The sequence below is a fragment of the Canis aureus genome, chromosome 21 (assembly GCF_053574225.1).
Source record: "Canis aureus isolate CA01 chromosome 21, VMU_Caureus_v.1.0, whole genome shotgun sequence".
In the NCBI taxonomy this organism is placed as follows: domain Eukaryota; kingdom Metazoa; phylum Chordata; class Mammalia; order Carnivora; family Canidae; genus Canis; species Canis aureus.
The window spans coordinates 29,314,582-29,341,110 of record NC_135631.1 but is presented as its reverse complement, the minus strand read 5'-3'; the positions used below and the strand labels follow the sequence as shown (position 1 = coordinate 29,341,110).

At 37.8% G+C, this 26,529-nt stretch overlaps 1 long non-coding RNA gene across 6 annotated transcripts; it reads right to left on the bottom strand.

Annotated features, from left to right (window-relative positions):
- Window positions 1–2,407: 2,407 nt before the first annotated feature.
- On the bottom strand, window positions 2,408–26,143 carry LOC144292813 (uncharacterized). 6 transcript variants are annotated; one of them, XR_013360209.1, is made up of 6 exons: window positions 25,941–26,143; window positions 25,723–25,825; window positions 21,577–21,723; window positions 5,717–5,876; window positions 4,902–4,950; window positions 2,408–2,720 (listed from the first exon to the last, which is right to left on the bottom strand). It is a non-coding gene; the product is annotated as an uncharacterized LOC144292813 (long non-coding RNA). The 6 variants fall into 6 exon arrangements; XR_013360206.1 differs by lacking the exon at window positions 25,723–25,825; XR_013360207.1 differs by lacking the exon at window positions 25,723–25,825 and having other exon boundaries at window positions 5,717–5,838.
- Between the last annotated feature and the right edge of the window lie 386 nt (window positions 26,144–26,529).

Below are 26,529 nucleotides of genomic sequence, written 5' to 3'. Positions count from 1 at the left end.
GAGGCAGTCTTATGGGGGAAGCGATTAAGGTTATGGGTGACCAAATCCTTGGGACGATTTTTATACCTGCCAAAAACTATTCTTAATGATAATACATTATAGAATTAAATATCTAATTTAAGAACACGTAGGAACACCTCCATAATTATTCATAATTACAAATATAATTTTACATTCAACTGGCTTTGCTGGACTCTGATGAAATCCTCCATTAGGTGTTGATAAGAGGAAACTCTTTGTCCTACTTCTAACCTAAATGCTTTTCTTTCACCATCATGATCCTAAGAGACCTCTTTTGGTGCCTTACTCAGATTAGTGAAAATTTTCATTGGGCTTGATTATTTTATTTTTAACAGAGTAGTTAATATAGTTGAAGAGGGTTATTGGTTTCTGTTTGTAGTTATCCAAAATTTAGATCTTAAAAATATAACATCTTTGTTAAAGGACTCTATTTGTGTTTTGTTCCCATCTTATGTGATGTCAGATTTTTAGGGATACAGCCTACATCCGGTTAAATGAGCATTGTTGCTGTAGCAGGCCAACCAAAAGAAGCCTGAGGCCTGAGGACTGCCACAAAGCTTTTTCTTTTTTATTAAAAACTTCTTTTTCTTTTTTTTAAATAAAAATAAATGTCCTACCCTGAGATGTCACTGCCATGAGAAGCAGCCTGGGCATGTGTAGTTTGGCTACTGTTGCACACACTAACATGTGGGCTGAAGAAGGAAAACAGGTATTTCTTAAAAACCGATGAAGCTCTAACTGGGTGTCACTTCATTTGCAAGCCTGAAAACTCTCCATTCTCCCCTATTAGATCTCAGATAGAGTCAAGGCAGCTAGAAGGTTCGTCACATTATATGTACAGCTGCACACTATTATACAGTCTCGTCTATTTTGGATATGATTGACCTTCATTTATACAAAGGAAAAAGTCACGATGACAGCCGAACATTAAAGCAGTTTTAAGACACTGTGATGGGGAGAGTCAAAAGGAAAGCTGTGGAATTTGTGGGTGACTGATAATAGCACGGAGATCCCAGGGACTAGCTTTGCAAAGTAATTCCCCAGGTACAGGGACGCTTATACCTGAACAGTCTGATCAGTCAGTTAAAAAGTCTGCAGTAGCCCAGCTGCAGAGGGGCGGGAGATTGGTGCTCATACTCCACTTCTTTGTAAAACGGGACCCGTGTTTCCCACCAATATTCTTCTTTTCCAAGGTATTGATAAATATGTATTTTCTGCTTTTATCCATTATATCAAAGATGAATGACTACATTATGAATTCAAAAAGCAGAGCTGAAATTAGATATCCGCTAATATATTGGATGCTCTGTATCTAAATCTATCTGTATTATCTATATTTAAATGTTTTTAAGTCTACACCTATCTGTATCACCTATAACCTCATGTGTATTTATACCTATAGCTGTATCTGTATCTATATTTGTATCTCCTATCTAGAACTATGTATCTCCTATCTATATCATCCTAACTCCGTGGTATATCTATACCCATATCTGTATCTCTATCTCTCCGATCTATTCATCTGTATCTACATCATCTAAAACTGTATGTATCTCCATACCTATTCATATATCTGTATCTATTTTTGTATCTATATCTACAACACAAGGCAAAGGAGAAATGAGATAATCCAGATTTATCATTTCAGTTGGGGCTTTCAGTTTTGCTATTTTAGTAGTTGAACAGATATGAAGTCACGTTTGCCACAAAAAGTCGTGATCGTCGAGTTGAATGCTTCCCACTGATTAAATAAATATTAGCGTTTTCATCTTGATTTGGGAGGCAGTGAGGTAGAGCAAAATAGGGCTTCATCTTTAGGATCATGTATGCGGTTAGTTCAAACCCAGTGTTATTCCCCTCACTGGCTGCACAACCTTCAGAAAGCCACTTTTGTGAGCCTCAGATTTCTGTGAAATGAAGGTTTTGCTGACATTCTAATGTTGCTGTAAGCTTCAAAAGGAAGTCAGAATGTTCCAGAAGAGAGCAAGAAAGCTTACAGAACAGAGTTAAACGGTCCCTAGGGAGCTGATGCCTGAGTCTGGTGTTCGGGTAAAAGGCTCAGGTGTTGCTTTCTTCTATTTTATCCAAATTGGCTTTCCTATTCTTTATTATCGCTGCCTTCCCAGCCACCTGTCCAGCATCTCCACTACATTACTTTTCACTGTGGCTTTGTGTTTTCTAGAACCTGCTGTTCTTTTCTCAGATGGTTGGAGTTAATTTAAGACAAAACAGGTTCAACAGCTCAGCAAATAACAGGTTGCTGAAGAAGACAATGTAGTTAGAAAAGTAAACAGGAAGAGACAAGAAAACAGACCCTAGAAATCTTCAGCTTGGATCAAAGCTTAGGGAAGACGCCTGTGAAAATAAACCAGACGAAGGCCGGATGTAAAGCTGCTGTCGTTGCTGGTCAGAATATTTTAGGTGTTTGTTTACAAGTTTAATTAAATGGAAGGGAAGACTGTCCTTTGTGTCAACATTTGAAAACTTAAAATGTGCTTCCTCCTTGCCTTTTTTGGAACAGCACCTGCGTGTTTTATATTCAATTAATCCAATCATTATTAAAATGCTGTCCCATCTGGAACAAATCCATTGCTCTAATAGGCTGAGAGTGAGAAAGTAGCCACGAAGATGGTCTTCATTAGGAGTAGGGTAGTGACGTGTTCTTACTCTTTGGGACAGGAGGTCTGGTTGCTGTTCACCTGTAGAAGCAAATTAATATTCAGAACAGCTCTGTTAGAGGGCAGGTCAAGTAAAAATCCAACTTTTAAAACTCTATCCGGTGCAAATATACCCAAACTGTGCCTTTATATGTAACATCGTTCACGAAGGACTCTTTGGTGACTTCACTTGTTTCCCTGGGATTCACTGTGGAAGGGAAGGCAACCGTGAGTCTTTAGAAGTAGACTGCCCTCTCCCCAAATGCCTGTGCCTGCTCATGTCTTCAGTGGGAACCACATACTCTATACCTGCTTCTGTGCCTGTCATCATCTCTGTCACAAGAACATTACTGTGGTACCACTGTCTATTTTCATTATAATCCTTGTCCTGTGGACAGAGTCCTTATGAACCACTTTCAGTGCCTCTTTACTGTGTTTGTCAAGAACTGGAGATTGCACAATGAGGGTCTGAAATGGAACTTTCATTAGGAGTCCGTGAAAACTTACTGGTTCCCACGACAGCTGTGATATGACATATTGTAAGAAGGGATCAGGGCTCAGCCCCGGTGCACAAGTTCATGTGAGCGGGCATGTGGGTGGGTGCCTGGGCAGGGTCATGGGGGAGAAGAGTACAGAGGGTGTCTGCAAGTATTCTCATGGATGGAGCTAGTCAATTATGTTCCAGTTCCTAGAATTAGCACCTCTTCTACTCATGAAAATGAACATTAATTAGTTTTCTTTTAGAGGTAGTGATGTACCGGCAAAAGGATGCAGGCTGTCCTTATTTGGAACACCAGCTCTGACTTCACCACTTTGTGCCTCAGTTTCCTTATATATGAAATCAATAATTATTAGAATCTCCTTCATTGGCTTTTTTTTTCTTAATAAAGATTTTATTTATTGGGATCCCTGAGTGGCTCAGCAGTTTGGTGCCTGCCTTGGGCCCAGGGCGTGATCCTGGAGTCCTGGGGTCGAGTCCCACATCGGGCTCCCTGTAGGGAGCCTGCTTCTCCCTCTGCCTATGTCTCTGCCTCTCTCTCTCTCTCTCTGTGTGTGTCTCTCATGAATAAATAAATAAAATCTTTTTTAAAAAACATTTTATTTATTAGTGAGAGAGCATGCACACATGAGTGGTGGAGAGGGCTCGAGGGAAAGGGAAAAGCAGATTCTCTGCTGAGCAGGGAGCGAGGTGCAGCACCCAATCCCAGGACACTGGGATCATGAGCGAAGGCAGATAGTTAACTGATTTAACCACACAGGTACCCTTACCTTCATTGGCTTATTCTGAGAAGGCCTAAGTTAGGAAAGGAAAGCATTTGGAAAAGTCCCAGGAACACAGTATGCATTTATACTGTGCGAGTTGTTTGGGATCATTGATCCTAAGTTTTAGGTAATAATTGCTTTTCAGGGATGCTGTAAAGATGAGCGATAGTGAACGTAGGAGACTGGGTAAGTGTGGGTGTTAGCTTTTCGCCAGGTCCACTGCTCGTGCATCACCTCCATCAGTTTGCTGACCATCTTCAACCCCGTAGAGATCCCCTGTAGGAATAACCGAGGCCTTCCACTGTTAAGATCCTTTGGCCATTTCTCAGTTCTGGGCTGACTTCTGTTCTTTTCTTTTTATTTTTGTGATGGGTCCTAGATAATCATTTTGACTTACCTACTACTGTCTCCCTGGTATTTCCTTCTGCATGTCTGACTGCAGGTGCACAGTAGTACATAATGCATAGAGTCCCAACTTTTGGTTGAAAGTCTCCAAACCCCTGTTTTATTGCCTGAAGACCCTTGTTGGCCCTCTGCTTCTTCTTCTTCTTCTTCTTTTTTTTTTAATTTCTGCTACTGCCATGTAGCCTACTGGACTACAGGGGGCCTGTAGTCTCGATGCTAAGCCCTACAGATGCAATCGAGGCACCCATTTAAGTGAATACAGGTCCTCTCAGGGCTGTTTGTACTCAGGAGGCCATTTGCATTTGTGCAACCTGGGTACTTTTTAACAATGATGGTTTTTTAGGTTTCTCCCCCTTCACATCGTACAAATGATGCTTCCTTTGGCTCTTGCTTTTTCCCCTTTTTAGGAACTTCTTTTTCCTTCTCTTCTCACCTCCATCTATTTGGAGGCAAAGCATTTCTCAGTGTTCAACCAAACATACTTGTATGATAATGCTGCTCCTTAACATTTTGGTTTTATCAATAAATATGGTATACATCAGACATTGTACCTACCCTTTTCACTGCTTTTGCCAAATCCCAGCCACATTCCAGCTTCGAAATCCTGTAGGATATAGCATTTGTTCAGAAAGGTTAATTTTATAATAGTACATTATTATATTGTATAGTACTTTTATTTTTCTCAAAACTATCTCCTATCAATGGGTTTATCTTCTGAGCAACTTATCAGATAGGAAAGTTATTTTTTTTAAGATTTTATTTATTTTTCATGAGTGACACACAGAGAGACAGAGACACAGGCAGAGAGAGAAGCAGGCTCCCTGCAGGGAGCCTGATATGGAACTCGATTCCAGTACTCTGGGATCATGACTAGAGCCAAAGGCAGACACTCAACCCCTGGGCCACCCAGGTGCCCCTATTTCTGTTGACGTATAAAGAAACCAAGTCCTAAGGTCTGTGTGTGTGTGTGTGTGTGTGTGTGTGTGTGTGTGTAGTGAATAAATCACTTGCATAAGATACCCATAGCTAATCTATGGTCAAGCTGGGACTGAAATGCAAGACTTCTTTTCTTCACACCCGCACTTTACCCATGAGATCATCCTGCCTTCTCATACCCTATTGTGCCCTTTATGTTTTAACTTATGAATATGATTAGTTCCAGCTTCCCCCCTCCCTATGCTTGTACACACCTGCAAGTGAAACCTCTTATCAGAGATCTTGCAGTTCTCATTATAATTAATATAAAAACTGGTTGTATCCTATTAATGAAAAGCACGTTCAATATTACACTGTAGTGTCAGTAATATGCATGCATAATTATATGCAGTGGCTAAATGTAAGATTTGTCATTAACCTCACAAAATACACACTTTTCTGAAGTAGATGGAACTTGTTGGATCTGCAGCAGCAGCTCTTGTTGTCTTGCCAGTTGATTAGGGACTGCAAATCAGGACAAACTAGCTGAAGCATTCCAAGGGTATAGGAGCTGCATCTGCACAAATTTTCTGAGATAAAACACTGAATTTTTTGCTGAAATACAATATTTAAATGTGAGAGCATGAAGAATTAAGAGCACCAGAACCTTGGTCTGAGACTAGGAACATCAGCCGATGGAAAACCTGACATTCCCTTTCTTTGTGAACACTTCACCAGCCTCCTCCTGTTGGTTGCTCAAACAGTAGTACCTATGCAGGGTATATACACTATAAGGGCAAATAAAAAATTCTCCCTTTTGATTGTGATGAATATTTCACAATCTATACAAATATCAAATCATCAAGTTATATACCTTAAAAATTTAGAATTTTTACATTGTCATTTATATCTCAGAAAAGTTTGAAAAAGAAAATTCTTCCTAATGAAAATCAGGAAGGGACTGACCCCACCTCCCTTTTCTTAGAGCAATTACTTTTGGAAATTTGTGATTGCAAGTTCTTTCTCTGTCTCTTTCAGATATGTGTAAATCTTTTTTAGAAGTTAAATAAACCTCTTGTCAACCTCACAACCCAAGAATGTCTTTCTCAAGGACCTGGGGTCAAAATCTTTGAAATGGAATCATCAAGGAAGATAGTACCCCTACTTCTCAGTTTCTGTGGGAGGGTAGAAACCTAATTTGAGCAGATGCCTGAGTCCAAGTTGCAAAACTACTCTTGTCATAAACATATGAGTTTATATTTCCTTTGGATAAATCCAACTAGCTAACACAGATGGTCACCACAATTACCCAGTGAATTTAGGATAAACTATGTATGACAAATGGTGCTGTCAAGTCTTCTTACTTGAGGACAAGTTATTGTTTATCTTGCAAGCATGTAATGAGTTGTATCTGCTTGGGTATATGAAAGGGTGAGATTTCTTCCTGTTTTTGCAATCTCTGACAGATTGCCTGTGATCGTATTTAGTTTCAGCTTATTCAATAATAAGATTGTTTTCTTTCCTCTACCTTGTGGAGATGTTTTCTGGATTGGGAAGCGATTTTTTTAAAAAAAAACCTATTTTCAATAATGTGTATACTTCACTTGGGCAGAAACTTGTAAGGGAAACACTTCCTGGCCCCTCCCTACATATTAGTTATTTAGGAATTGTTTCTGTGTCTTTGGTCCGTATATTTTTATGCTACAAACCATATCCTGATGTGATGCCCTTAGTCATACCTTGTCTGTTTGAATTGTTGAATTTTGAATTGTATAGCCTTATAAATAAGGCTATAGCTATATCCAGACTTTAGAGTCAAAGCTAATGTCCCTAAGCTTGGGTAGTAAGGACATAGGACCTACACAGCCTAAATTGGGGAAAGGAGTCTTCTGTAGGATGGGAAGTTGTGAAAAAGATTGTCGACAGTGGTTGCTGTAACTGATTTAGTGGAAATAGTAAACTAGGGGCTTGACGTGCCTTGCACATCTACTCTCTACTTTGTTCAGGCCATAAAATGTGGGTTTAATTGAATTTCACAAGCAAGGAAAAAATGAAATCATATGTAATAGAACACATGCAGGTCAACACATTGCCTTCAGGACAACTGGGCTAATACGGGGTCAAGCTCATGTGGAGAATTTGCAAATGAGATGACACTGGTGAAATTTGGACACAATAACACTCTGATTAGTGAGCACAGCTGCTCAGCATCCAGAATCATTCTCTGTCGGTCTCCATTTCAAGCATATTGTTGCTTCCTGAAGTTTGGTGTCTCATCGCTGAGCTCCTCAGTCCTGTTCAAAAGGAGCAAGGGGGCAAAGCTAACATCTATATGTTCTCAAGTGATCAGCTCAAATTTGAGATTTTTTTTTTTGAAAGGCTTAAATAGCATTTCATCACATCAGTTTTCTGATTATGCTGATTTCTTGTCTCCCCTTTGCCTCTGCTGCTTTCTCAGTGACATTGTGAATATTGAAATGAGTTCATAACAAGAGTAGCTGTATCCGTGTTTACTTCTCAGAAGCAGAGAAAGCAGGACTACCAGAGTCTGCTGGGCTTAGAATTAGACAGGTGCGGCTCCGACTCCCAGTTCCAGCCCTTAGCAGCTGTGTGAACGTGGGCAAGTCTTTCAAGCTTTCTATCCCATTTCCCTACTAGTAATGCAAAGTTTATATTTTGGCCCCTAGGAGTCTCTGCACAAGTGTTAGGTCATTTGATTCTGAAAAGGAAGTGTAGGGATAACACCAAAAATTTTGTTTGAGATGGATTGGACTTTGTACATTTCAAAGTGGTGGTCCCCCACAGTGGAAATGCTCCCATGGGGAGATATATCTGAATATAGGGAGAAGGGATCTTTGTAACTCTTTAAATATGTTTAAAATCCTGTTGTTCAAAAAAATAAAGCACCAGGGAAAACAGTTATACATCTTCTTAAGTATTGGAAGATACTAAGAAGATAAAAAAGACAAGTTTGGAAAGAAGGGAAGAAGAGAAAGATAACCATAGAAAAGGAAAAAATAGTATAAAACAAGATGATATAAATAGGTCAAAATATAAAGTAAATAACTGTAAATGGACTTGCCAGTTAAAGAGAGTTTGTTGTATTTAAGCAGAGAGAAATAAGGACTACCAAAGAGTCCACTGGGCTTAGAATTAGACATGTGTAGCTCTAATTTACTGTATTTAATTAAAACAGGAATTTAGTAATTTGCTGCTTGTAAGAGACAGACCCAAAATATTAGCCTTAAAATAAAAAAAAAAAATTGGAAGTGAAAGGTTGGGAAAAGACACATCAAACACTAACTTAAAGAAAACTGATATATATATATATATATATATATATATATATATATATATATATAGAGAGAGAGAGAGAGAGAGAGAGAGAGAGATTCCAAACATGGGTTTGAAAATGTAACAGAATCATTGTAAACAATTCATGGATAGGACAATCAGAGAATAGAGCAGAGTGGACATCAGAAGAATCCCTAAAACTGTACTATAAATCAAAATAAGTGCACATCAAACACCTAAATCAATAAAGTAAGTCCTCGATGATTATATTGGGAAAGAAGAAAGACTGGAAATTAATGAGCTGACTTTGCAACTGAAAGTTAGAAAGCAGAGGAAACTCTAAGAATGTGGAAGAGTGTAGTGAATATAATAGCAGGCATTAATGAATAAGAAAACAAGATATAATACAAAAACTCAGGATTAAGATGAAGTTATTTGGAGATTACAATAAAATTGATATAGTTCTACATGAGTGATCAGGAACAAAAGGGAGAAGGCTCACAATAAAAATATTAGAAATTATAAATGGAACATACTGCAATTACAGTAGAAATTTAAAAATAATGTAAACTATTAAGAACTCTAAGCAATACATTTAAAAGTAGGCAAATAGACAATTTCTTAAAAAGCTATATTTTACACTCAAAAACAAATAGGAAAGTGGGATATTTACATTTATATTTAAAGAAAGCAAATGAATGGTTAAAAATTTCTAAAAAATAAAAAAAATGAAATTATATTGAGTGAGAGCAAAGTAAGGGAAAGAGTCAGAAGGAGAGGGAGAAGCAGACTTCTTACTGAGCAGGGAGCCTGACTCAGGGCTTGATCCCATGACCCGGGAGCTATGACCTGAGCCAAAGGCAACCACTTAGCCAACTGAGCCACCCAGGCTCCCTGCCCAAATGACTGTTTTTTTCCCCAGATGACTTTTTTACAAGAAAGTTCTAGGAAGCGTTTATGCAAACTATTCTAGGGATGAAGAGAAAATGCTTCTCAGGTCAGTTAAGAATCAAGTATAATTTTGATATTGAAATCATATGTGGGAGAGAAAAATTAGAGACCAATCTTACTAATAAATCAAGATTAAATAGTCTTAGGTAAAAAAAAGAGGTAAGATGAATGTAGACATGTTTAAGAGAACAATACGTTATGAAGCATTTGAATTTATTTAAAGAATTTATTAAAAATTTCTTACTTCAATTTACCTCATTAATAGATGAAAGGAGATAAAATATATTAGGTGTAGAGAAATCAAACAGCAAAAAGTCCAAACTTCTTAGCAGACTAACAATAATAATAGGAATTCTTTTTTTTTTTTTTTTTTCGGAATTCTTTAACCATGTGAAGGTGTAACAAATCAGGGAACAAATATGATGCCTGAGGGGAAAATATTAGATCTTTTCTTCTAACCACCAGGATCTACCAATCTGCATCTATTATAAAAATGAGGTAAAAAGTATAACAATGAAAAAGGAAGGAACAAAACAATCAGTATTTTCAGATTCTATTATTGTCTACGTAGAAAATCCAAGAGAAGCTTTAGATGAACAATAGAATTAGTGAGCTCCATACAGGAACTGGATACAATACCAAAGACAAAAATCTTGAGTTTCTTTATGTCAGCCACAAACAGAAAATGTAATAAAAATAAAAGATGATGTTTATGATATCCAAATAAAAATGTATAATATTTTTATGGAGAAAATTTTAAATCTCTGCTCAAAGATGTTAAAGACACAAATAAGTGGAGAAATATGGTATGATTGTGAATGGGAAGTCTCAAATCATAAAGTTTCTCATTCTCTACAGATTAATTTATAAATTCATATTATTTCCAACCACCATCCAAATAGGACAAATAGAATGGACTGTGACGAGCTCATTCTATAAAGTTTACACAGAAATCCAAGGGATCAAAAATGGTCAGAGCAATTTTGAAGAACAAAATAGGGGGATTCAACCTTAGCAGGTATCGAGAATCCTTATGATGTTTTATTAAAACAATGTGCTGTTAGCTCAGAGATAGGGACATTGAACATAGTAGGAAGATTATACAGAGATGTATACATATAAAAACTTGATGGATGACTGAGGTAATGTAGCAGGTTAGGGGGATGGGAGGATATTTAAGTGATTCTGGGAAATTAGTTTAATCCTTATGAAAAAAGTGAAATTGGATCCATTCCTTATATTTTAAGATCAATTCTATTTGGATTCAAAATCTACACGAAAAACAAAATTTAACAGCTTTTAGAACAGTGTTGAAAAATATTAGTAGGACTTTGGTATAGGAAAGGATTTTTTAGAAAATGAAAGCAAAACTTTAAAGGCAAAGATTGATAAAATGAACTGTGTTAAATATTTAAATATGTTTGTATCAAAAGATATCAAAAACAGAGTAAGAAGGTATTTGTCACAGAATAAGAGATTTTTTAAAGCAAAAATAACAGATATAGGATCATTGTACAGCATATTTAGACGACTCCTAGAAGACAAATACAAACAATTCAGTTTAATAGTAGACCAAGAATATGATCAGATAAATCACCAAATTAAAAACCCAAAAGGCTAACACATTTGAAAAATACATAATATCAATAGTATTCAGGAAAATGCAGGTTAGAAGTACAATGAGTTATCACTTAGTACCAATGAGACTGATAAAATTAAAAGAATTAATGATTTCAGTGGTTGGAAAGGAGTGAACCATGGGCACCTGCATACACCGCTGAAGTTGAGCTGGCAAAGGAGCACCTGCCCTGTGACCTATGTAGTGGGATGTAACGTTCACTGGAGCATTGCTTGTAATGGTGAAACAATTGGAGACAACGTAAATGTCTATTAAAAGGAGAAAGGATAAATCAATTCTACTATATTCATACACAAGAATTCTTTACAGTGGTTAAAATTAATGAACTAAAAATAAATGCATCCTTATGAATAAGTCACAAAAACAGGCAAAATGAAGAAAGCAAACTGCCAAAGAGTGCTGTGTTAGGTCAGGTCCTCTAAAATGCAAGTGCCAAGACAAAATTCGATGTGAAAGTAACTTATTGGGAAGAAGGGAGGGACCTAGAGAAGGTGGGGGGAGCTTTCAGACTATGATGCAAGGTAAAGTCCTGTAAGGGAACCAGTCCTGTAAGGGAACAAGATCTGTGGAGTTCAGGAACCCACTGAACTGTTAAAGTAGTCCTACCTGTTAAAGTAGTCCTACATTTTGTAGGACTGGACCTGCATTAGCAACTCTCTTGTCCCCAGTTAGTGGCTAGGAGTAACCTATGGGGAGCCTGGCGCAGGGCAGGGTGGACACACAGAGTAGCATCTGTGTGGTGGTCAGGCGGGTGCTCTATCCTAGAGCTAGGAGATCTGGGTGGCACATTCTCTACCACAAGGAAGAGCAAGTGTACGATTCTGGCTCTATAATATTAAAATCTGCAATACAGTTCTACTTCTTGTTTGTAGATGCATAGGTGTACAAGAAACATTTTAGAACGTGCCTTGGGATGATGGACAAATTCAAGATAATGATTGACTACCAGGGCTGGGGATAGAGAGAAATGGGAACAGACAGGGCACACAAGGGATTTTATTTCATACATTTTTATTGTTAAAAATCTAAGTGGTGATTACACTGGTATTTACCATATTAAACGATAATGTTTCCATTATCCTAATGTATTTTGTAATGATAATTCATTAAAGTTAATTTCTTAAGAAGTAAGGTAGTGAGTAGTGGATATGGGTTACAAAAAAAAATAGTTGGAACACCTTGTTTTAATGGAAAAGAGAAGTCAAGGAGATATGTACAATGCTCAGAGTTTTCTTTTAAGATCACTGATGTGAATAAAGGGACATGAAACAAAGTAATCACTGAAGGAAGAACAGCTTCACTACAAGGATTGATTGACATGTATTACACAAATTTTTATAGACTGTATTTTCATTTTAATTCAGTTGAAAATATTTTCTCATTTTCCTTTTGATTTTTCCTTTGACTCATGGGCTATTTAGAAATCTGCTTTTTTTGTTTTTACAAAATGGAGAGTTTCCCCCCAATTTTGTTTTGTTTTGTTTTTGTTTTTGGCCTTTAATTGCATTGCGTTCCAAGAACATACTTTGTATGCTTTGAACCATTTCAAATATACTTATTTGGTGATTCAGAGTATAGTCTGTCATGGTAAGTGTTGTGTGTGCACTTGGAAATGATGTGTATTCAGACGTTTTAGGATGGAGTGTTCTATAAATGTCGATGAGGTCAGTGGACGTTTGTTGGATAGTGTGATCCAAGTCTTTTATATCCTCACTGATGTGCTGCCCACTCGTATCCATTACAGAGAGAAGGGCGTTAAAATCTCCCACGGTAATCACAGACTTCTTTTTCTTTCTAGTCCTACCCGGTTTTGCTTTGTGCATTTTGAAGCTCTGTTATTAGAGGAGAGGCATAGACATTTAGGATTGTTATATCTTCTTGCTGAATTAACTTCTTTACCTTTATAAAGTGACACTCTTTATACCTGCTCATATTCTTTGTTTCAAAGTCTGCTTTGTCTGAGAGAGAAGTAGCCCTTTAGCTTTCCTTTCATTAGTGTCAGCATGGTATATGTTTCTATCTTTCTGCTTGTTTGCTTCTTAGAGGAAGCATATAATTTGTTATTATTCTTTTTGAAATCCACCCTGACAGTCTCTGTCTTTTAGGTGGGATGTTTAGACCATTTACATTCAACATGATTATTGATATGATTGAGCTTAAGTCACCATCTTACTATTTGCTTCTGGTTTTCCCACCAGCTCTTGGTTCTCCTTTTCCTTTTTTTTTCCCTTCTTTTGAGTTAATTGAATAACTTTTATTATCCCCTTTTATCCTTAGCTGGTTTGCTTAGTTGTTACTTTAGGGTGTATAGCTTTAACTTATTACACTGCATTTTTGAGTAATATACCACTTCATGTGTAGTATAAGAATTTTGTAACAGCACACTCCTGTTTTTCCTCCTCCCGGTCTTTGTGCCATTTGGTCAGACATTTTACTTCTATATATGTTATAAACCCCTTAAAACATTATTATTTTTCTCTAATGAGTTATCTTAGATTAAAAATAAGAGAAAAAAATCTCTATTATTTACCCACATTTTTATGATTTCCAGTGCTCTTTATGCCTTTGTTGTTGTTGTTGTTGTTGTTTTTAAAGATTTTATTTATTTATGAGAGACACAGAGAGAGGCAGAGACATAGGCAGAGGGAGAAGCAGGATCCCTGTGGGGAGCTCGATGTGGGACTCAATCCCAGGACCCCGGGGTCATGACCTGAGCAGAAGGCAGACCCTCAACCATTGAACCCCCCAGGTGTCCCTTCATGCCTTTGTATTGATACAGATTTTTATCTGTTATCATTTTTTTTCCTCTTCCAAGAACGTCTTGAAAACATTTTTGTAGTCTGCTGGTGATTAAGTCTTCTGGTTTTCATATGTCTAAACATTCTTTATTTTCCTTTGTTTATGGAAGATTTGTTATTGTTGCAATACAATTAACAGTTGACATTTTTTTCTTTCAGTAATTTAAAGATGTTTTACTTTCTCCTGCTGGGTCATATTTTCCTGCTTCTTTTGTATACCTGCTAACTTTATGATTGGATGATAGGCATTGTGAATTTTACCTTGTTAAACGCTGAATATTTTTGTATTCCTCTAAATATTGTTGAGTTTTGTTTTGAGATGTATTTAATTGACTTTCATTTTTTCAAAAAAGATTTTATTTATTTATTCATGAGAGAGACAGAGGCAGAGACACAGGCAGAGGGAGAAGCAGGCTCCATGGTCACACCCTGGGCCGAAGGCAGGTGCTCCACCACTGAGCTACCTGGGTGTCCCTTCAGTTGACTTTCAAATGGTTTGGCCCCTTCAAGACTTTCTGTTAAGTTTTGCTGGGTGGGACCAGAGCAGTCTTTATTCCAGAGCTAGTTTAGTTTTATAATGAGCCAGTACCCTGCTGAATATTCTACTCCAAGCCTGGTTAATAATAAAGTTTTTCCCTTCTGAGCTGTGGGAATAGAAATATCTGGTGGTTGTGTGTGTTCTCTAGGATTGACTCCTTCTGTTTATTTTAGGTCATTCTTTATCTGGTCTGGAGTAGTTTTCCTCCCTGGATGAGACTTGAGTGGGGACTTCTGTAGATCCCAAGGTTCTCTCTCTGTGCAGCTCTGCCCAGTGAATTTCAGCCGTCTTGCCATCTGGAATCTTCAAAATCTCTTCAGTTCAGTAGGATCCCTGATGAGCCCCCTCCTTCCCCTGAGGACTGGAGAGTCTGTGATGGCATAAGCTGGGCAGTCATATGGCCCACCGCATCACCTTCCTCTGCTACCAAACATTCAGTGTCTGAAAATAATTGTCTGGTTTCTTAATTACTTTGACCAGAGGTACAGCTGGTCTTTATTACTCTATCTTTGTCAGAAAAAGTAGTTACTTGGCTAATTCTTGTCACCATTGTAGTCCCTGGTGTAATCTCTCTCCTGTGGGTACACCCCTCCTGATGAACTGAGGTAATAAGGTAGGCTCCCCATCCTCATGGCACTTTCTTACTTTCCTTGAGAATCCTTACACCGTTTGAAGGTGTAGGTTTGTATGTTCATTTGTAGGTTTGTTTTTTCAGAGTCATTTGCAGGTTTGTTTGTTCAGAGTCAATGTCCACTACTCAATAGTAGGCCTCAAGCAGAGAACAAGTCTGTCAGAATCACTTTTGTATCCTTACTGCCTAACACAGTGCAAGGTGTATGGCATAATTTCAAATATTTTTGAACAAATAAATGACTGTAGGGCAAGGACAGTGCACTTCCTGTGTCATGTCTGTGTCAACGTATTCCTATTTGCATTTCCCTTAAAGTTATTTTGTTGGCATATTGCTGGGATGAAAGTAATATCGGAAATACAGTTTGGTTTATCTCAGAGTATTTTCATCTAGTTAACAAAGAACAACATTTATATGAGGCATATGAGGCTGTTAACATTGTGTTCTTCAAATACGTTAAGTTCTAGCTTGTGTGCATTTCTTACGTGTCATCCCAGGTGTGTGTGTGTGTGTGTGTGTGTGTGTGTGTGTTGTGGAGATTGGCTTACTTGGAATCAGTATCATCAAACCAGTCCCCTCATCTTTGTCACAGATATCGCCACTATTATGAGTACATTAGATGGATTTCCATATTTTTTCTGATTGTGTGTGTGTATATATATATATATATAATATATATATATATATAATATATATATATATGAATATAATTTGGTTTTGTATACTTCAAAATTCTGTTGCTAGGAGAATACACATTTACATTTCTCATGACCTGTATAATTGTTCTTTTAACAATATAAAGTACTCATAATATTAGTATTGTTACAGTATTTGTTCTGAGGGGATTTGCCTGATATTTCTTTTTGCAGTTCATTTGTTTTCAATCTTGTGATGTCTTTAATTTTTCTTCTCCATTTAATAGACGAGTGTAACTCTCTCTTCTATTCATTGTGATTTCAGATATGTTTGGACTTGTTTTTCCATCTAATTTTGTATTTTTATTTTCTCTGCTTTTATGAGTTATCATCTGTTGCTATATATCCAATTACTCCCAAACTTAGTGACTTAGAACAGTGATAATTGTTTTATTGTTTCTCATAGTTTCTGTGGGTAAGGAATTCAGATAGAGCAGAGCAGAGGTGGGATTCCTCTGTTCTTTGATGTTCTCAGATGGAATCATTTGAAAGCTCATTCATTTGTAAGTCTAGTAGTTGCCAGTGTTGGCAAGGAATCTAGCTGGAGCTTTTTGATGGAACTTCCCCATAGTCTCTTCATATGTTAGACTTTCTTACAATATAGTGCCTGGGTTTGAAGGGCAAAGGTACTGAAAGAGCCAGGTAGAAGCCATTTTGGCTTTTATGACCTAGCTTCAGAAGTTATGAAACATCACATCCACTGAGCTCTGTTATTTGAGATGTTCATACATTTCTATGCAGGTTCAGGGGAGGCAACATTAGGCTCCATCCCTCGGTGGAGATGTGTCAACAACACATTTTTAGAAGAGCATATCGGTTGGTATATATGGTGGTGTGACCACCTTTGGAAAATACAGTCTGCTATGTCTGGTTCATATTTTTTATTTTATTTTTCTATATTTTATTAAATTGATATAGTTTGCTTTGTTCTATCTTCCTCTGCTATTGGCTTCAAAGTTATACATTTAACTTTTAGCTTACCAGTGATTGATTAAAAATTCATAATGAAAGTATGTAAACTTATATTTTGCTAATAAACTTCAGAGTTCATTCATATCCGGTTCTATCAAACAAGGCAAACATAGCACACTTTTACTTCTCTCTGCCTGCTAGCACTCTGCCAAAATACATGTTGCAGTTAAATGGAATTTTAGTTTGTTTGTTTGCTATTAAAATCAATTTTTTAAAATAATCAGCATTTAATTTATTTTCTAATTTCCTTTAGCTCGCTGAGAAGATAGAATGAAATGTTTAATTTCACTGAGGGATCAGTCTGATTTGTTAGACTCTTGGCTCCTCCACTTACTAGTTGTGTGACCAGACAAGTAATTTATCTGATTTGGAGATACTTTGTCTTTAAAATGGGAGATGGGTCTAAAATATTACTTACCTTATAGGCAGAACAAATAAGTGTGATGATACAGCATAATTCCTGGCACTCAGTAAGCTTTCAATATTGTTTAAAATATTATCAACAGTTTCTAAATATTTAAATATAAAAACTACTTTTTTTTCCCCAAAGATTTATTTACTTATTTGAGAGAGGGAAAGAGAGAGAGAAAGAGAGAGAAAGGATTGGAGAGGAGGAGGCAGAGGGAGAGGGAGAGAGAGAATCCCCAGTAAACTCACTGCTGAGCAAGGAGCCCTACTCAGGGCTTGTTCCCACCACCCTGAGATCATGACCTGAGCCAACATCAAGAGTCAGATGCTTAATAAGGCCGGAGCCACCCAGGTGCCCCAAATATAAAACTTTGGTGTATGTTCTTAATAATTGTTAATATTTTCTGCTAAAGATACTCTATTTTTTTTTCTTAGTTACTCTTGCCTTTATCTCCAGCTTTATAGGACAAGTACATTGAGTACATGACTTGCGTTTGTTATGTAAACACTGACATTCTTAAATATCAGTTAATACTTGGATTACTCCTATTCAGTTAAACAAGGACATTCTCAATAAAAGTTGAAGGGAATGTTTTTTCTTAATCACACGGAGTTGATTCTGATATCGATAATTTGAACTGGTATCCATCATATATTTTTGCTACAAAATTAGAAGATCTTTTTTTAAGTCTGTTTATATATTTTTATAATTTCTACACCCAGCATGGGAACTCACAACCCTGAGGTCAAGAGTTGCATGCTCTTCTGACTGAGCCACCCAGGTGTAAATAGCATTTAGGCATGTATTCTAAATGAAACAATATATGTTGCATTGAGGGAATAGATTGTGAATTGGTGATGGTTGATCCATGTCACTTACCTGTGTTTCAGGAAACATAATCAGTAGGAAGATGACCTATGTGCAGAAAGCCTTGGTGGTGGTGGGCTAGTACTCTGGAAATATCCTAGCCATTTAAGGGCAAGATTGTTTAAACCCCTAAGACAGCCAGAGAGCATAAATACAATTTCAGTGGAGGATAGGGGTTTGTACAGGGAGACAAGGTAAATGTGCCACTCAGCACTTGTCTCTGGAGGAAGAAACTGTAATTGTCAAATACATGTTAGAATTTTCAGAAATACTTGGGAGTCATTATGTGCATGTATTATAAATCATTCCTGACACTATTTGTTCTCTGACAGTGTGATAGAAATCACAACATTTTAATCATTTTAATCAAGATAGAAAATAAAAGCAAGGAAACCTGTAAGTAGTCCAGCATAACTCAACTAGTGATGATGTCCATTTTAGGAAAAATCCTGTTGGGGTTGTTGTTCTCCAGCTGGAATAAGTTTATTTATCTTGACATTTGCAGAGGTTAGCATGGTATGGTACATCAGTTATAAATTGCATTCCACTGTGAGAAATACAACTTCTAGAAATAACAGTTTGAAAAATTAGGAGTTTTATTTTTTAGCATAAGATAGGTTTGGTACCCATGACTGATACGGTAGCCTGTTTAGGTCAGAATATAGCTTCTTAGCTGTCTCCTCAGTCTCAGGATAGGTCATTCATTCTGGTCTCATGTCTGGATTCCATGCAAGAAGGTATGGGGCAAAGGAAAAGGGCATTCACCAAGGCAGTGGGCCATCTTTTAGGACTTTTCCTAAAAACCTCCCCAGCAACTTCTGCTTTTATCTTATTGGCCATAACTGTGTCACATCTCAAATAAATGCTATTATATTCAAAGGAGACTGGGAAATGCAGTTTCCTCTCTCATTTCTTCCTTATCTTTTTTCTCTTTTTCCTCCTATTTCTCTTCTTTCTCTTCTGTGTCCTTGTATCTAGACATATTATGGCTCCCAACAAAATTTGGGTATTGGTCGGCAACCAGCAGTCTCTATTATACCTGGATCAATAAAAAAATTCTTCAATCATTGTACCTTTCAGCCATTGTTAGTTTCAGTTTCTTTCTTGGCAATTGTAATTATCCAAAAGTAATATCAATGTAAAATTCTCTTTTGTTCTCCCTGGAATTATTATTATTATTATTTTTTTACTGTCAGTTATTATCCAAGAAACTTGTCCCTTTTATTTCTATTTTAATCTCTAACTCTTTTTTCTCTTTCTGGTGTCTTTAATGACCCAGAATCAATTTGGGTATGTCAGCTTCTTACCTGGTTAAGCATGCTTGGACAAAGTTGAGTAGTAGTTATTAGAGGTTCGGAAACCCTGCAAAGTATACAGTAATGATTCATGGCCACCTGTCCTTGGCAGGGATGGAAGTGGGAAGGTAAAGATTTGGGGGGTATAGCAGTAGGTGGCTGGGTGGTGGCACTGTAGTATAGATGTACTGATGCAAAGGGGCATCGTGATTCATCATTACATCTCTGAAAATAAATCTGGAGGTTATTATATAGAAATCCTTTGCCATCTGAGTACAAAGTCTTTTGATATTTTTTCCATTTCCAAAATGACATATGGGTCCAATCAAACTGTCCTCTCTAGTCAGTGACTCTGGTCTGATTGGTTATGATGGGGATAGAAGTTTGCAATTAAGGAGATAATTCTCTTAGAAAATCTTGCATGTGGATTTAGGAGGTTTGGAAGTATCTTGAGAAAACCGTGTGGGTCATCTAGAAGATTCACTAGTCCCTTGAGGTATGTGGGAAAGAGGAGCACACTACACAACATATTGCAATATATGCATATCATATATATATACAAGTGTGTTATATATATATGAACAAATATGTTTATAAATATGTTTACGTACCTACATATATAAACAAACCTGGTTTGGGGCACAAAACCTATTTCTTGTGACATAGCTTTTTGGAAGAAATTTCTGGGGCAAAAAAACAAGAATAGCATACCAGTGAAATAAGTAAGCCCTCCGATGAAAACTGCCTTTGTATTAAATCTGACTCTAAAACTTATGAAGTATTAAAAAAAAAAAAACCTTACTAGTTACATCTATATGGGCTAATTATTTCACCTTTCTTTGCCTCGCTTTCCTTATCTACAAAATGGAATTAGTATCAGCCACCTCATAGAGCTGTGGTGAGGAGTAAATGGGGATAATGCGCTCAATTAATTGTAAAACGCTTAAGACTCTGCTCTTCACATTCTAGGAACTCAGTAAATATTGGCGGGGATTCATAATACTCGGGGGCCTGGGAGTGGGGACAAGGAGGCTAAGGGTAGACTGTTTGGAATGTGTTCTCATACTCGTGATGCCTTCTCACCTGCTCATTCCTCAGGGTGTCCCTAAGGAAAGCCAGTGGCTGCGTGTTGCTAAAGGAGAGGCCTGACGGAGGGGAAAGAGCACAGCTCAAGGCTTTCAGGGTTCTGGTCCTGGGCTTGGACAAGTCACCCTAACCTTTGCAGCCCCGGTGTCCTTTTTTCTCTGACAAGTCTATTTAATCTTTGGTCCTCCTGCTTCACAGGGTTGTCGTAAGATAGAATGCTTTATAAATTATGAAATGCCGTAGCTGTCGCACATTCTTTTTGGGAGCAGCTGTGTATGAATTATAAATAAAAGGAACCATGCAAATATAAGGAATTATTACAGTTGTATATCCTGGCTGGGTCATTCTCATATATACATCCAGGTAGTACGAGCGTGTGGTTGCCCACATAGGAAGGCACCTACTTCCAAATGACTGTGTGTGCCCGTATATGTGTGTGTGTGTGTGTGTGTTTGGGGGAGAATGAAACGTGTATATGTTTAAAAATGCAATGCCTTCTGATAAGTTACTCATTTCCTAGAAGGAAAGGGGAAAGAAATGTCTTAAGTTGTTCTGAAAACTGAATGATCGCACACTCCCTTTCCCCCAGAAGGTCGCAGCACAGCTGGCTGAGCACCGATTAGTCCTGGGAGGCCGTGACCACTGTGTGTGTGCAGCATGCTGGGAAGTGCCATTCTCTGAACACAGAATGGTTCACAGAATGGATAATTTTCTTCAGGTTTATGTCTATCATTTAAAACGAAAATGCTCCTTTTAGGTCAACTAAGGGTAATGCCCTGGTGGACCAATCTTGACTCTTTTGGGATTACATTCTAGTTGCCTTCAATCTTAGTTTGTGTTTAAGAGGAGAAGAGATGTTGACAGATACTTAGTTTGATTTGATGAGATGATGAGCTTGTGAGGCCTCCATATTTTTATAATGAAGCTTGTATTCTAAGACTTAAAAAAAAAAAAAAAAAAAAAAAAAAAAAAGGAAAGCCTGTCCTTTTTGGTCTTTGCTTATTTCTCCAGGCTCATCTCTTTCTGCTCGACTTGGTGATTTGTACCTCAATCCCATTGTGAACAATTTGTGGTTTCCTGAACAGTCATATTCTTTCCTCCTTTGAACGTGAGTGTTCCTCTTGCCTGCAACGTTCATACCTTAAAACCCATCTCTTCTCTCTCCTCCACCGAGTATGCTCTTAGGCCCCACGGCTGGATCAGTCCTTCCTGTGTGGTCCCTCACGGTAGCTGTCATGGCATCTGCTCTCTGGGTCCTGAGTTCTTCTTTGTCTCTCTCCTGCTAGGCTGTATGCAGTTGGGGACAAGGAATTGGATTAATTAAATTTCAGTTTGACTGTGCTCCAATCTGTATGATCTTGATCAACACTGCCTCTTTAAGGCTTATTTCTTTCATCTGTAAAATTATTAGGTGAATATTTGCCAGTTTATCATTAATTTGCAGATATAATGAAGATAAAAAATAAATAAAAATGTGAAAGCAAATTGAAAGCAAAGCCAACATAAATGTAAAAGCTTTTTTTTTGGAATAAAAGTGCTGTAGAAATAAGGCATTTATAGTTTTTTATGTCTTTTTGATATAAAAATTATACATTGATGTTCCACCTCTGAAGAAGGTCTAACGAAGAAGTTAGGGAATTGGATCTGGGATTTAGGTAGCTGGAAATCAGTGCTGCTTCCATGATGAATATCCTAACAAACGTAATAGACACTAAGTTACTCTTTTTAAAAAAATCTTATTTATTTATTTATTATTTATTTATTTATTTATTTATTTACTTTTATTGGAGTTCAACTTACTAAGTTACTCTTTTAAAAAAGTTTTGAAGTCTGTTCTGGGCGAATCATTGTAATTAGGAACTTGGAAATGGTTTTGGTGTAGTAAATGGGTGTGGCAATGAAGTTTTGTTTGTGTAAACATATTGTTGATATTTAAGAAGACTCCCTTTTCTGCTCTAAGTACTGTGTCAGTAGAGAATGAAGACAAAAGAATAGGAACACCTGGAGGGCTCAGTGGGGGGGCATCTACCTATGGCTCCGGGCGTGATCCCAGGGTCCTGGGATCAAATCCCATAGCCTCCTTCTCCCTCTGCCTATGTCTCTGCCTCTCTCTCATTGAATAAATAAATAAAACTAAAAATACCCCCAAAACAAGGGAGATGAGAAACAAAAATACCACTTTCATTTTTCATGAAGCCAGTGGAGATTGTGGCATGTGATCTTAATAGTGAACTCTAGAATTATATAGATTTTTATTTTGCCCAGTTGTGGGTTGTATTGGATTCTTGTGAAACTATCAAAACATAGAAGGGCAGAGCTGTACACATATTCTTTTTGAGAGAGCTGACGCTTAATGGGACAGAGAAAAAAAGAAGAGAATGGTCTATAGATATCCAGTTATATTTTCCCAACTCACTAGTGAGATTAAGCAGCTTTGCTTTTTCTAGAGAAGACGGAGTGTGGGATGATGGCAGGAGTTTTATTCTAGTCAAGCATCCTCTTCACAGGAGAAAAACAAGCAAGCAAACAAAAACAGGAATGGGAAAAAACAACTTTATCTACTTAATATGAATCTCTCAGCCAATTCGTTCCTCCTAGGGAGTGCCGTTTCTAAAGGATTATTTATTCACAAGCCTTAGCTGAGTGAATGGCTTACCAGGGAGCTACATCATGAGGCCATCACCTGTCTCAGCCCTCAAGACCTGATATAATGGAATGAGGAAGCCTCTAGACTTGCTGCTGCCCCTAGACTCACCTTTCTATAATAGAAACTAACCTCACAGTTGTTAAAGCCATCTGATGATTGGTAATACTATATACTGACTTTTTGCCATGAATTTTGCATACCTCACAACAGAAGTTGGTATCATTCCTATTTTTTGTGGGGGGGATATAGGAACCAAGGCTCAGAGTGGGAAGGTAACTTGCTCAAAATCATAAAGACAGTACACGGGATTTAAAGTTAGAGTTGTCTAAATCTAAAGCTCATTCCATTTCCTCTTTCTTGTGAAAATGAAACAAAATACAGTCAAAGTGGAGGGCTCATTTTCCTCCAACACCTGTTCTATGACCCGGGATAGGTATGGGTAGTGTGATTTTATATTAAAACTGGATCCATATTAAAGCTTTGCTTCTCTGGATGTGTGTTGACTTCTCCACTAGTCTATGTGAGATGAATAGCAGTCTGGATTTGGATGAAGCTGATGGTGGGTTAGAGTGGAAACATGTTGGTAGGCAGGAGAATTGTTTTATAGCTGTAATTATGCCACTCTTGGTTGTTTAAATGATAACAAATGAAATAGAAAAAAAAATCCACCCCCAAAACTGGAAAATAAAAAAATATAAATAAATTAATAAATAACCAAAGAAAATAACAAATGAAATGCATCTTTTAGAAAGGAGCTGAAAGGAACTCCAACCCAATTGGAGAGATCACTTAGTAAATTTGTATTCTGATGCATTCATTTATCTTTCAGCAAGATAAATTTGAGTGACTTTGAAGAAGTATCCAGGGTACATTTGTGAATTAAAGTATAAACAGTTGCTTTGTAGTTCACTCCAGGGCCTCCATATATCCTGACCTAAGTGGCCTTTTCTCCCCATGATGCTGGATATACCCAGCTGTAAAAGAAAAACCTACTGTCCTCCTGTGTGTTTCTCTTTTACTCCTGTACTACCACACTCACAAGTGCTTCACTTCTGAGTCTTCTAAGTGAAGGTTTTTTCCCCAAAACAAGCAATTCTCTGTGACATCAACCAGGTGTCTTATGCTTTAATTCAATTCTGCCACTTTTTCCCTGGAGGTAGTGCCGGGTCCCACAGGTTAAGGGCTCAGTCCCACGAGACTGCTCCCACCTCACTTCAGATTCCAGCTGCAAGTAGTAGGTCCCCAGGTTACCCACCGCTTATTTCTGATGTGGCTACAAACCGAAGGTTTCCATCACTCCCTCCTTAGGTTTGATTAATTTGCTAGAGTGGCTCACAAACCCAGCAAAACACTTACTCCTGTTTATCAGTTTATTGAAGGGTATGATGAAGGATGTGAATGAACACCCAATGAAGAGTTACATCTGGTGAGATCTGGAAGGTCCGGAGCACAGGAGCTATGGAATTGGGATGTGTACCCTCCCAGTGTTGGATGTGTTTGCCAGTTTGGAGGATCTGCAAACCTCATACTACTGGAATTTTTATGGAGGCTTCATCATGTAGGCATGACTGATCATAGAGTCCATTTACAGCCCTTCTTCTTTCTCAGGAGAAGGTGGGCGGGGCTGAAAATTCCAACCTTCTAATCATGGTTTGTTCTTTCCAGTGCCTGGCACTCATCCAGGAGCCCACCCAAAGTCACCTCATTGGACAAAAGACACCCCTATCACTGAGAAAATACAAGGGTTTCGAGAGCTCTGTGCCAGGAACCAGAGCAGAGATCAATACATATTTTCTATATTACACTCCGGTATCATTACTTAAATACATCATGCTTCAAAATGATGCTTGACTGTTCCTTAGCAATAGAGGCATAAAGATGGCATCTTGGTAAAATAGAAAACTTTAGGGATTTGGTGGCAAATATGGACTTGAATCATGACTTTCTGCTTCCCAACAGAGTAATTTTGAAAGGCTCAGTTTCTTTATTTGTGAAGTGAGAGTTCTAACATGTACTGTTGGCTGTGTCTTTAAAGACAGATGTAAGCACAGGGCACTAATATTTATTGACCTACCTTCTCTGTGAGTACTTGAAGGATATCACTCAATATTCACAATAAGGCAGCTAGAGATTGGCCACATACACTGAAATTTAAACTGTGGAACATATTCAGGATTTTTCTCCCGTCTTTCTACCCAAAAAGGTTGGGAAGAGTTCTAATATGGGTCAAGGGTGAAATAGATTTTTAAGATGAACCAGAATTCATGAATGTATAATCTACTTCCCCATCTATAATGATTGGTGCCATCTCTCAGTGCTATTGTCATTCACTTCCTTAAAGGACATGAGCAGGATAGGAATTAGGGGAAATAAATACTAATAATTCTTAGCTAGGAATTTGGCTAAAAATCAATATATAACCTCCCATGCTGTTGAATGTGAATGTAAATAGTTATAGAACACCAAGACTCCTTTTGCCTTTGTGATTCAGGGTCCCCAACCACAGTAGACTTAAGGCACTTGAATCCCCCAATTGAAGAGAGCCTACCCAACATGGAAGCCAGTAATATAAAGCACAGCCTGGGAAGGATGACACAGAGAGGAGAGGAAGAGGACTTAATCTTAATGAAATGATTCACCTTGTGAATCCAACCATGGCTGAAGATATAATTTTTCTGGAGTTTTCAATTGATGAGCCAGCAAGTTTCTTTTATTGCTTCAGCCAGTTTGAGCTTCTCTCTGCTACTCGTAATCAAAGATTCCTGCCTCAGATAGGCATGGACAAAGGTAATAGACCTAGATACCAGGGGATGGGTGTGATGGAAATGGGAGAGAGAAAGTTGACATGATTTCATACCTGAGTTGAAATGGAGCTCTGGAGAGGAAAAGTAGGGCATGGCTTTGGGGCCGATGTCCAGGACATCACAGATTTTCCCCTCTGTGCTGAATTTCTGCCTTTGTCCCGTAAGATACTTTCCTCCTTTTCTACCTTGCATTTTGCTCTAGAATCCTGACCTACGTGAGTCACATATACAAAAGTGCCTGTGTCTCCTGGCTGCTGGAAGGGTATAGTCAATGGGGACGAATCCGATTCCATCCCTTTGGTTCCCTTACTGTGAGGTCACCTAGGGCTGGCTATGTTTGTGGGAGAAGACCTTTGCTCTTTTTAGGGTAACTGGATCTTCATGAGTCTGTCATTCTAGGTTCTTTAGGTCATCTCTCCCACTTTTACATCCTCTGGCTTAGACAAAATCACAGTCATGATACTGCCAGTCTCAAGCTCCTGCACTATTTCTTGCGGTTTCTCTATTCCCACCAACATTGTATAATTAGTCCCTTGGTTAATTGCACCTCCTACCCCCGCCCAATTATCCTAATTTGAATGTTCTGTTTCTGCTTGGAATACCAAACAGATATACCCATAGTTGGTAATTCATAAAAGGACA